The sequence below is a fragment of the Drosophila arizonae genome, chromosome 5, assembly GCF_054131065.1.
Source record: "Drosophila arizonae isolate 15081-1271.41 chromosome 5, UAZ_ARI_1.0, whole genome shotgun sequence".
In the NCBI taxonomy this organism is placed as follows: Eukaryota; Metazoa; Arthropoda; class Insecta; order Diptera; family Drosophilidae; genus Drosophila; species Drosophila arizonae.
The window spans coordinates 15377394-15390076 of record NC_142925.1 but is presented as its reverse complement, the minus strand read 5'-3'; the positions used below and the strand labels follow the sequence as shown (position 1 = coordinate 15390076).

At 38.6% G+C, this 12683-nt stretch overlaps 2 protein-coding genes across 7 annotated transcripts in view; one reads left to right on the top strand and one right to left on the bottom strand.

The window, feature by feature from the left end:
* Positions 1 to 12683, bottom strand: part of LOC108615186 (tRNA pseudouridine(38/39) synthase) — a 51440-nt gene that overhangs the window by 23626 nt on the left and 15131 nt on the right. The gene's annotated exons all lie outside the window — the stretch shown is intronic.
* a (arc) overlaps positions 1 to 12683 on the top strand; it is a 53963-nt gene that overhangs the window by 28060 nt on the left and 13220 nt on the right. The gene's annotated exons all lie outside the window — the stretch shown is intronic.

Genomic DNA, 12683 nt, shown 5'->3' with positions numbered 1-12683 from the left:
TTTTTTTTTCTTTTCTTAATTTATTTATGCAATGAAATATATTTTTCTAAAATGAAAATAAAAATAAAAATGTATTATATTATATATAATAAAAATATGTTATATATTTTAGAGTTTGTAATATATATCCATAAAAGAAGTTCATAAATGATATGATAAATTAAAATATTAAAATATTAACAAAAAAAAAAAAAAAAAAAAAAAAAAAAAAAAAAAAAAAAACCTTTAACATAACAGTCTTTTTAGTCTCTTATATAAATTATATTTATTAAATTAAAAAAAGAACTTATAAAGAACATTAAAACAGATTTTGTGTATTTTCATAGCTCATAAATAATATTTAATTTATTTTTGTACTTTACTGCTTTCTGCCTAGAATAATTTTTAAAAGCCTCAAAGCTTAAACTAAGCGCGCAATTTGTTCGACAATTTCGACACAAAGAACGCTATAATTTGTAGTCATTTTTTAAACACTGTTAAGAGTGATGTTTAATGATTTATATATTTATATGATTAACCAATATTAAACAAAAAAAAAAAAAAAAAAACTAATTGAATGTTGTCAGCCATCAATGGCATAAGCAAACAGAAATGTAAAATAGTATTAGCTACACAGTCGATCTGCCCTTCTGATTATGCCACATTTCTGATTGAATATCATTATATATAGATAACATAAATTACTTTGACCCTCAGCCTTGAGCTAGGTTTCTATACAAATGTTGATTTTTGAAGCTAATCTTCATAAGATTATTCTAAAAACTTCAAATCAGAAAAGGTTTTTGTATCAAAAAACTTGTTTTCCAAAACACCAAGTCGCAGACAAAGGAGGCTCAGCTGCGCATTTATTAAAAAAAAAACCTTTATTAAATAACAAACTTCGTTAGCCTAAAAAAAAAAAAAAAAAAAAAAAAAACTAGTTGAAAATAATAATTGCATTGAATTTTAATTACTTATATATGTGTAGATATATGCTTAAAAATATTTTTATGAAGGATTTTTTATATACAAAATTACCTTGAAATGGGCTCAAAAATTATTTATTAATTAAAAAAAAAAAAATAGCTAAAACTTTTAATATATAAAAATAGGCAATTGTCGCCAAATGAGTTCAGAATTATATATAAATTTTTAACATTTTTTTAAATATTAAAAAATCAATTTTGAATAATATTTGACTTTCAAGTAAAATATAAACCAAAATCCAAAGAAAAACCATAATAATATTGTGATTTTAACTGATGATGATAATAATAATAATAATCATAATAATACCGCAACTGTCTATATCTACCCCCACATTCTTGGCATATTTATTTTCAATTTGTAACCACTGTGCGCACTGCCGCATTCAACTGGCAGACGCATCGCAATGCAGGCTAGTCAGCCAGACAGACAGACAGACAGTCAGACAGTTAGTCGGTCTGTTGGTTGTTTAGTCGGCTCAAAGCTAGGCTGGGCTCGACTAGTGTAGTGTTGCTCTGTTAGCATGTCCAAGCGTCCATTCAGGTGTCCGGGCAGGCGTGCATTTAAATTTATTATGTAAGCCACAGAGTCTATGCCACAAGCAAGAGCAAAGCACAGCCACAGCCCCAACTAGCCGAGTCACAGCCTCCCAGTCGCCCAGTCGCCCAGTTGGCCAGTTGGCCAGTCCCCCAGTTGGCTAGTCGACCAGCTCGCCCAGCTCGCCTGGCTCGCCTCTCATCCAACGCCACCGACGCTGTCGCAGCGTTTGTTGCTGCAATCTTTAAAAATCTCGCGTACTCATCAACAACATTTCAAAGTGAACGTACATCAAAGTGGATGCCAGAGAGGCAACATCAAGCGCTGCCTGAACATGAAGGTGTATCATACAAAATCGCAAAAACTATCTAAACAGGAAACCCTGCAACAACAACAACAGCAACAGCAGCAACAGCAACATATGCTAGTGGAGGAGGCGGCGACAGCGGCGACGGCAGCAACATTGAGAAAATTAAAACAAAACGTTGTCGTCTATGGCTATGCTCTAAGCTACCTCCGCCTGCCTGATCCTGTCCTCTGCTTAAGTAGATGTTGCTGCTGTGCTTTTTTTATGTTGCTGCTGCTGCTGCTGCTACTGTGTTGCTGGCTGTGTCGACTACTGTATGCTGTTTTGTTGCCTTAACACTTTGCACAAATATTATTGCTGCTGCTGCTGTGGCTGATGTTGCCTTTGGGCCACAGCAGCAGCAACAACAAAAACAACGACAACATTTTTGATGGATTGCAGGTCTGTCGTGAGCAACTCAAACGTCTGCAACGACTGTGAAATGGCAGCTACTTTTTTGTTATACTTTTTTTTTTTTTTTTGGAGGAGGGGGCACCTTTTGGGGCGTGTTTCATGTGGCAACAAGACACAAAAATTTGATCTCTTTGCACGTTTTGAAGGTCAGTCGAAACGTTAGGAAACTAAACAGGTAGACAGCGCCTCAGCTGAAACTCGCTCATTAACGTCTGTAGGCTGTTTTTCAGTTTTTTTTTATAGACCCCCACACTCATTTGAGTGCGCGCACTTTATGTAAGACTGCCAAGAAAAATCATAATCCGAAATTGTTGAAGCGCACACAGTGCCAGAGTTTTGTTTACGTTGCTGCGGCCGAATCTGGTAATAAATGTGGAAAATCTGAAATTGTTTGGGCGCGCCAGACGAGCGAGCTGATAATAAAGCTGCGATGCGTGCTGTTGACATTGGGCAGTGCCTCAAATGGTGGCACACTTTTCAAAATAAAATAATCAAATGTTAAAAAAAAAATCGAAAGACTTAGGCAACGAACTTGATCATAAAAATTCGTTGCATGTTTGACTAGAGAAAATCATTTAGTCACGCATCCGACTGTTTAAACACAACAATGCAGCTGCATTTGTTCATTAGCATCGATATGAGAAATGAGCCTAATCACAATTATAATACAAATAAAGAATCATTTCAGACGTAAAATAATACGAGTATATAGTAGGTAAAAACTTTTGACAACCGTTTCTTAAACTCAGTCACATATTCAGTACTTTCTACTAAACAAGTAACACATAGTATATTATTAAATAAAATAAGTTAGAGTTGTCTTAGTGTGACAGTTGCAGCTAACAGACTTGTTTACTGAGATATATAATTTATTAAAAAAGAGAGCGTTATAAATAGATTCTGCATGGGGAGCAGCAGGTGCAATAGCTGCTTAGAAGGAACAATCTACGGCAACAGCGCTTGCAAATAATCACAATAATTTTCAACTCAAATGAAGCAACGAATTGTGTTGCAAACTGAAAAACGAAAATGTGGCACAAATGGAAAGAAGAAACAAACTCAACTGACATTGCAATTTCTGAGAGATGGAAAAAGTGTGCTAAGACAAACGGAAGTTAATCCACAGATATAAAGATTCGTAGATATATAAATATTTATGTATGTATTTATGTATCTATAATAAAGAAAAAACTTTAGAAAAACTCTAGAAGTGGTATTGCATAGAGCAGACTGATATGAAGAGTGGTTCGCATATTATATTATATTTTATTATATTGTATATATAATTGTATATCAAAATCTTCTGTTAGACTATGCTTCTATTGATATATCTTATATAAGTATGCACTAGAATCAATAACTTGCTCTCATGACTATGTAAATCAGTTTATGCACAACTTTCCTGAAGATATCCTCGCATCCTGCTTAGTATTCCTCGCATAGTCTGACAGACTTTCCACTCTCACTGTCATTATATGCATATGCCTTTCTTTTTTGTTGGCTCTGAATTAATCAGAATTGGCATTGGCGTCGTTTCATGTCGTGTGCACCAGCTGCCCAGCGGGTCAAGTGATTGACATGCCATGTGAGGAAGAGAACAGAGCAGCAACGGAGAGAGAGAGAGGGAGAGAGAGGGAGAGAAAACGGAGTCACATTATAAAGCCATAAAAATAACACCTCTAGCGTGCAGACAACAGCAACAACAACAGGAACAGAAAGGAGCAACAACAAGAGCCAGAGCAAGCCAAGAGCAACAGCAATATGTCGCATCCACACACTATACAAGCCCTCAAACGTTTTGGGGCCACACACGCAGCGAGTGATCTTGGCAAAGGGTACAAAAAGCAAACTAATTACATGCCAAGTAATTTGAATACTCAGTGGAGAAAAAAGTGGCAGTGCAATGAGCACTCGCACAGCAGATGCAGCGCAACATCAACAACGCCAACAGCAGGAGGAGCAGCAGCAGCACGACAGCAACACGTAATGCAGCACAGTAAGAGCAAAAAGTGGTGCAAGTAAACAGCATGAGGCCAATGGACTCAGCTGCCTCAACTGCATCAGCAACGGCAACGGCAACTGCGGCCCGGTGGGCGCAACGCTCTGTAAATGGCAGCTTGTTGGTTAGAGCAGAGACTTGGACCAATGCTTGACCCATGAAAAACATCTGCTGCAAACCGGCAAAAGATAAAGCAACGGCTGCTGCGGCTGCTGCTGCTGTTGATGTTGCTGTTGCAATTGATATGACAGGAAGTTTGTATCGCCCGTTGTTGCCGACTTTGATATGTAAATTGTTCCAAATCAATGCTAATTTCTTGACGTCCAGGCATGTAGTAATTAAAATTGCTGAAAGAAAATATATGCATGCATAAATATAATGAAAATAAATAAATAAACAATGCCACACACATTAGTATGCAACTCTTACTCGCCGGCCCATAATCAGCACTAGCAGCAGCAGCAAGAAAAGAAAGGCCTCAGCGGGCAAAAACGTTCAGCGCTCAACAAAACAATTTACCAAGTTTGGCCTAAACGGTCAAAGCAGCCCCGGCCAGCCAACTTGTCGGTGACAGTGCCAACGGCAGCAACCAGTGAACAGCAACAGCAACTGTTACGGCAGCAACATCCTCATAGCGTGCATAGCAACACGTGCGTTTGCCTTTTACAATATACAACAGCAACAACAAAAATAAAAGGCCAAACAACTTTGGCGTTTTTCGCGCGAAATTTACTAACGGCAACAACAACTGCACAACAGCAATAACTGCAGTAGTAGAATCACCAACAACAGCAACAATAACAACAGCAACTACAAAACGCGCGTGCTCAACATTTGCCACAAATGGAGTTATCAACCAAATGGGTCTTCATCGATAAAAATTGATGAAGCGCTTCTTCAGCTGCGTAGAACTCGAGGCAACTTTGGGATGACGATGGCAATGGCCATGGCGACGATGGCGTTGGCCTGGGCCAGCAATTTTCCAAGGAAATTGCTTTCGCCTCGAGTGCCAAACGAACGAGCAATGAACGCAGAATGACGCACGTGTGTATGTTGTTGTTGTTGTTACTGTTATTGTTGTTGTTGTTGTTGTTTTTGTTGTTGTTATGGCTGAGTGCGTCGTCTTTCTTGACTTTGACTATGTTGACTTATTTTGCTTGTTAGCTTGATTTGTGTTTGTGATGGACAAATGTTGGCAAATAAAACGACATCGATAACAGTATTAATCGATAAGACGCATCTAATATGCGAAATGCCAATAAGGAAATCAAGCAAATAAATATTCGGAATGAGTTCAACTGTAATTGGCGTAGTTCCTCTGTTGATGTCGATAACTGTTTATTATTATTATTATTATTTTTTTTTTTTTTTTAATTTAATATATCACATTTTCATCCAAATGACACTCAGATATACTTTGCGTGCAACTTCTTATAATGCAAGGCATCGCCCAGTGGCACCAATTAGTAAACAACACCAGCATTGACAGCAGACTGACAAGCTTCTAAGTTGTTCGTTCTTCAGTTCCAGTTGGCTCATGTGAACATTTCAAATAGCTGACAGCAGCAGCAGCAGCAGCAACAGCTGGCACTGGCAAAAAGTGAAAAGTGCCATCTTTCGAAATGGCCTGAGAGACGTCGCGCCCCCTAAGCCCCTCGATAAAACTGTGTTGAAATCAGCATCGAGTCTTTAATTGTTCGTATTTATGATTGCAGTATTGCAGAACGCTGTTCTGTTATTGTTGATTATATTTCATTGCAACTATTGTTCAATTGTGGTCTGACACACAAAACCATTGAGTAGTCAAAGTGAGCGCAGCAACAACACCAACAGCAGCAACATTCAATAATGTTCTTTGTTTGGGCTTAGGCTTAGATTTGTAAAACTAATTTTCCACATTATTCAATGCATGTTCCATGAGCCACAGTATAAATATTTTAAGTATTTATTTATTAAATTAGGTAATATAATTTTTCAATAATTAATTATGTAAAAGGTAAAAAAAAATAGATATATATATTTTTGTATTATTTTATATAGAAATAAAGTCCAATTTATAAAAATAATAGTTTGAAAAAATGGAAATATTGTATATACTATATATATTTTTATATTATTTTATTTATTTACTTTTTTTCCATTTCACAAAACAGTTGAGCGCAAATTGAAATAGACATTTAACACCTGATTGCTAGCAAAATTGATTTATGCGCAGCTCTTGCCCATCTTTCGTCCACCTATCTTGACTTGGCCATAAATATGGACAGAGCCGCATTGTCAGCTGGTATCAAAGATCAGTGATTACTCAGGCCGAAACTTAACTGATGTGCATGTAATTGTGGCTCCAGAGGTTAGTGATTACCAGGGGGAGAGGCAGAGGCACAGGCAGAGGCAGAGGCAGGCGAGGAGGGAGGGTGGTAGAGTGGAAGATGCCTTAACATTAGCTAATGACAAGTCATGAAACTATGGCAGTTACATTTAGAAGCTGAAGTAGGAATGGAGCTAGGCTGGCTGCTGTTGTTGCTGTTGAGCGTTAGCTACAGTTGGAGTTGTTGTTGGTGTTGCTGTTGCTGTTGGTGTTGGTGTTGGTGTTGGAGGTGAACAACCCCAAGACTGTGAAGCAGCACTAACTTGAAATGAAACTGTCATTTCAGAGCGTGTTGCAGTTGCGCAGTCAGAACAAGTTCATGGCATAATTGCCACAAGCGGCAACAGCAACAGCTTGTGTGTAATTGTCGTTGCGGATCAGGCGCTACACCTGATTAAGAGTGAAGCAGCAACAGCAACAACAACAACAACAGCAACAGTATCAACAGCATTGTCTCCTGGCCTCATCTGTTGTTTGGTATTAAGTTACGCCTGCTGAGGATATGGCATCCTTGAAGCAAACAACATGTGTTTGGCATAGCAGCAACAACAGCAACAACAGCAGCAACAGCAGTGAAAGTATAAACTTACCGGCAACAACTGCTGCTGTTGCTCACTTTATGCAACATTCATGCAACGTGTTGTAGGTGTTCTTCGAGCAGCCATTCAATTTATAATTGTCAATGCGAATCGAGACAGTTGCTCGACTTGATCTGGTTTTTTATGTCGAGAATCAAATCGCTGCTGCCGGCAGCTGCTGCTACACACCAATTTCTAAATTGTTGTATGCAATTAAAAAAATTACATGTACGTGCTGCCGCAGCGGCAACATCAGCAACAGTAGCAGCAACAGCAGCAGCAGCAGCAGCAACAGCAGCAGCAGCAGCAAACTGCACTTGCTCAATGATAGCATTGATTTTCATTTTTATTCAGCCTCCTCATAGGAGAGCATGTGTGTGTGTGTGTGTGTGTGTGTATGTTCAGTTTAGTGTCGGCTACTCTACCATTTGCCATAGAAATGTCTCAAAATATTTTTGATCAGTTGCTGCACAGTGGTTAAGAATTAAAGAATTGCAGACAGATTTGAAAATAAAATAAAATAATTAAAGCACTTGCTTTTCTCTGTTTTATATATTATTATTATTAATATTTATATTTTTTAAGAGTAAACCAAAATGATCTTAATAAAATATATATATATATATTTTTTTAATATCTTCTTTTATGCCTAGTTATAAGCCCACTGTAAATATTACATATAACTTTGGCCAAGGCAATCGTCGTTCGATAGCCCAGCAGGCAACTGGAAACTAGCTGGCAACTGTTGCTGCCGCAGCAATTGCTGTTGCTTCTACTGTTGCTGCTGCTGCTGTTGTTGTCGCTGCTATTTTGATAAAGCGCGTAATCGTTAAAACGCTAATGATACGATTTTTGCCGCAATGCAATGATTAAATGTTGCAAAAACGCTGCAGGCTGGACTCGCTTTGCTTTTGTGCCGATTGCCAGGCAGCGCATCTGGTTAATTAGCGTAGAAAAGGGCGCAGCCAAAGAGATGCATCAACAACATATGCTCGAGCAGGTTTAACAAACTGTCATTGGCAGCAGCAACAGCAGCAGCAACAGCAACAGCAGCAGCAACAGCAACAACTAAAAATAGTTGCACGTGTGCATTTTTGACTATTAGACGTAATAGCTGAATGCATCATAATTTACCTTGACATTTAGACCAATGTCTGCGCATGCCAAAGTTAATTGCCAGCTGCAGCAGCAACAGCAACCGCAACAACAACAACAACAGCAACAACTATGCAAATGCTTTTGCTTACACGCCTGCATTTTGATTAGGTTAACTATTTATAGAACGCGCTGCGATGCGCGTTGCCTGGCATTCCTGTCAACAACATGCACAACACAACAGCAATCAGCAACAACTGCAGCAACAACAGCAACAGCAACCTGCTCAATGACTCATGCGTCGTATAGCAACATAATTATATTGATATGCCTAATTAGCGACTGCGAAAGGAATGCCTAAATATCGCCAGCTCTCTCATATGTGGACTGGGCAAACAGGTGGCAGCATTTCGCAGTGTGCCGCTGAAGGTCAGCAGCTTTTCAAGCGGCAGCGACGGCGGCAACAACAAATGCAACGCCAATATCTAGTTCCAATTGCCGGCAACAACAGCAACAGCAGCAGCAGCGATTTCTTTATGTGTCTGCTGTTGCTGCTGCTGCAATTAGAATTCATTTTGGTAGCCGAAAACGGCAAAGCAAAAAAGAAGCCAAAAAAAGCTATTTTTGTTTGTACACAGAATTCGCCGACAACAACAACAACAACAACAGCAACAGCAATATGTTGCTGCTGCAGCAACATTTGTCGTTGTGGGCGCTCAACGAAAATGAAAACTGAACTGAAATTGCTGGGCAAATGTTTTGTTTTTGTTTTCTTTGGTTTTCAATTTGGTTTATTTAGTTTATGTTTCGCTTCATATTCGAACTGGTCTGCAAGGCTGCGGCTGCGGCTGCGACTTCGGCTGAGGCTTCGACTGCGGCTACTTAGGCGGCGCATGCTTATGGCCAACTTGGCAACCTTTAAAAGAATGCGGACTTGCCAGAAGTACACACATACACACACACACGCACACATACTCTTAGGTAGATGTAGGCGCATAGGCACATACCTAAAGAAGAGAAAAGGAGGCAGAAAAAAAAATAACTCAAAAGTTTGTGGCAACAAAAGGCAAACTCGGCTGGATGCCTTTTAATGTGGCTGTTGTTGTTGTTGTTGTTGTTGTTGCTGTTGTGTTGCTGTTGTGTTGCATGGTAGTCTCGTTGGTGGAACGAAAAGTTTATGGCTTATATGGATTACAAAATAAAAAGGGAAATAGTTCATAAACCGTTATAGAGCACGGTCATAAAATCTAAGAATATTATGAACTGTGAAACTGGGCTTTAACTCGAAATGCATTTACTATTTGGAATCATAAGACTCTTAATAGCCCAAATATTTGTTAGATCTGAACTTGACTTGAAAATAATACAAGAATTGAATAGAGTACAATTGTATGATATAGGGTGTTATATAGAACAGACTACCTAATCTAATCGTTGGAAATATCTGCCTGCAACAAATTCATATAAAGTGAAATCAGTTTTTGACCATAGAACATTTAATACAATCTATTAAATCTATTTTTCGTTTATGATATATTTGTTTTTCTTTTTTGTATTCATTTCTCTCTTTAAAGAATTTCACAATGCCTTAGATAAATAATTCTTTTACAAACTGCTCTTTCAGTCTCTCTCTCTCTCTCTCTCTCTCTCTCTCTCTCTCTCGCTCTTTCTCTATCTGTCTCAGTCTCTACTGTTATTTGTGGACTTTCCAGTCGTTAACTTTAATGACTACCCATGGAACAAATCCAATGCAGCAATTGTTGTCTGTCTGATATTTGAGTGTATGTGTGTGCGTGTGTGTGAGTGTGAGTGTGGTGCAGAGTGCTTAGTGGCATGGGTATCGGGGCACAACTTATACTACATGCCACAGCTGCAGCGGCAGCCACGGCTTGTTTACAGGAATTTTACAACTATGCAGCCGGCTCTGATTTGTTGCCAGGAGCAAAAGCCACGAGACGCGATTTGAGAGAGATATGTGCAGAAAGAAGCAGTTAGTAAATTTAATAAACGTAAAACTATATATATAAATATATATATAAATAAATAAGAGTGGCCAGACTAACAAATACCCTAGTTGGGGAAATAATCGAAGGCTGCATGCAAAACTATTTGTCTCTGGAAAGTAAGAGAGTTCCTTGGTCTGGAATGTTCGACTAGCTGCTACCAAAATATCGAGCAAACGGACAGACCTAAGCTTTATACCCTAATTACCCATTTTTAGTGGAGCATAGGGTATTAGGAAATGCGCTCTTTTCATTGTATTTTCAAGCAGACAAATTAAAAATATATATATGTATATATATATATATATATAAGTGTAAAAGATGAAAAGTCGCAGCATAAAAACCAGAGCCAGATAGAGTCACGGGCATCATTATAAGTCCTATGCGACTCAGATGCAGCTTAAAGAAATAGTTTAGCAGTCGCAGAATCAGAGTCACGTTTTTGTTGTTGTTGTTGCTCCAGTCACTTGCCCAGCCCGTCGTGCGGTACGGTAATGAGCCGAGAGTTCTTGGAACTGCGCCAACGCCGCGTCCTTGAAACAGGTTTCGCCCATAAACAAGACGGGCAGCGGGCAACAGACGGAGATTATGACTGTGACTGTGACTGTGTCTTCGAAAGTGGTTCTAAGCAGGTCGCATCTGAAAATGATATAAAAATTTTTACTATTACTCTATTAATTAAAAGTTGGCGAAAATATATGGCACTGATTCTCAGAGGCCATTTAAATTCACATTAGCTGCACATATTGTCTGGACTCTGCAATGAGATAGACACAGGTCTGCCTGGGCAACGCTTAAAAGCTTCCATAAAAATCAAGCAGGCTCGGCCAGGCACAGAGCGCCTGATAAAATTAGCAAAATTATTGCCACACAGTAGCTCGGACCCAGGCTCAGGCCAAGGCAGACGGCAGACGGTAGGCGGGTCAAAGCGCCATGGGACGTCATTCGATTTGACTAAGTGGTTTTGCACAGTGGGCTAGGCGATATAATAACCACAGTGAAACTTTATTTTTTTTTTAGTCACAATTGAATATTTAACTGACAAGCAACGAGTGCAACTGTCAAAAAAGAATCACGATAACGAATTAGACATCGATAGCCAGCGACTTTCAATGCCTATCGCCAATCTTATCAATGTTTTACTCATTTTGCCACTGTGCAAAAAAGGCATGTTTTTTTTTAAGATAAGAGTTGATGTTGTTTTGCGAAAAATGATTGTGTTAAATAATGTTCTTAATATTGATGTTCTTAGTTCATTGCAATTTTGAGCGCCAAAAGTAAGATAACGTCCATAGTGCAACATAATCGTAACTAAGTAAATGCATTCATAGATGCACACGCAACTGCCACATCAATTAGGTGCGCAGCAAACGCGCCTCGCCCACTTTGACTTGGCCATCTGCCTAGGCTGACTCGACTTGCAAGCGAGTGGCTCGCTTGATTGGTCGTTTGGTTAGCATTAAGTCTCAAATTAGCATTCACTACTTTCAAGTACGTTTGCCCACATTCAAAAGTAAAAGGCAGTTGTGTAAATTATCGATAAATAAACAATAGCCCCACATAACATACAATGTTAAGTGTGCGTGTTGACATCTGTTAATGCTCATATTACCTACTACTGTTAACTCCAGTTAACTCGCATATGCCTGGTTCATTGCCCGTCCACCCACATGTCGCAATGACAGCCGTTAGACGACCTTCATTCAAACGCCTTTCCTTGGCCCGCGAGTGCCGAGCAGCTGAAGTGAAGTGCAAATATTTGTTGCACGCCAACAAAAACATAAATGTTATGAAAGTGTTTGAAATACGAAAAATATCAACAAATGAAAATAATGTGTGCTGACATGTGTTTATTAATAATATGGTCTGATAACCGCCGACTATTGAACTGTTGAATTCACCTTTTATCATTTTTCACTGTTCCTGGATTACTCACAATAAGTGATAAGAGCGTCTCGTGCAATCTGCAGCACAGCTGCAATCAGTAATATATATATACATATTTACATATGTAAATATAGCAAACAGTTTGCTTTAATGTTATTTTTGTAGGGTGTTTATTGGTTTTTCTTTTAATAGATTTTTGACGGCTGACATAATGTACATATGTATAGTATCCGAGTCTTCAGGTATATTAATCTCCGACAGCGGCAATTTTTGGTTAGTACAACTTGAAAAATCACATGGAACAGGTATATTAGAGCTCAAAGATAAATTGTAATTCACATTTGCTCTAGTGTGTGGGTGTGTGTGCTCTAGTGTCAAGTGTATATAACGTATGTATTTGAAGTGATCAGCTGTTTATGTTTTGATTTATGGAAGATCAAATTATGAAATATCTATATACCAACAGCTCACTCTGGTTTTAAATATTTGA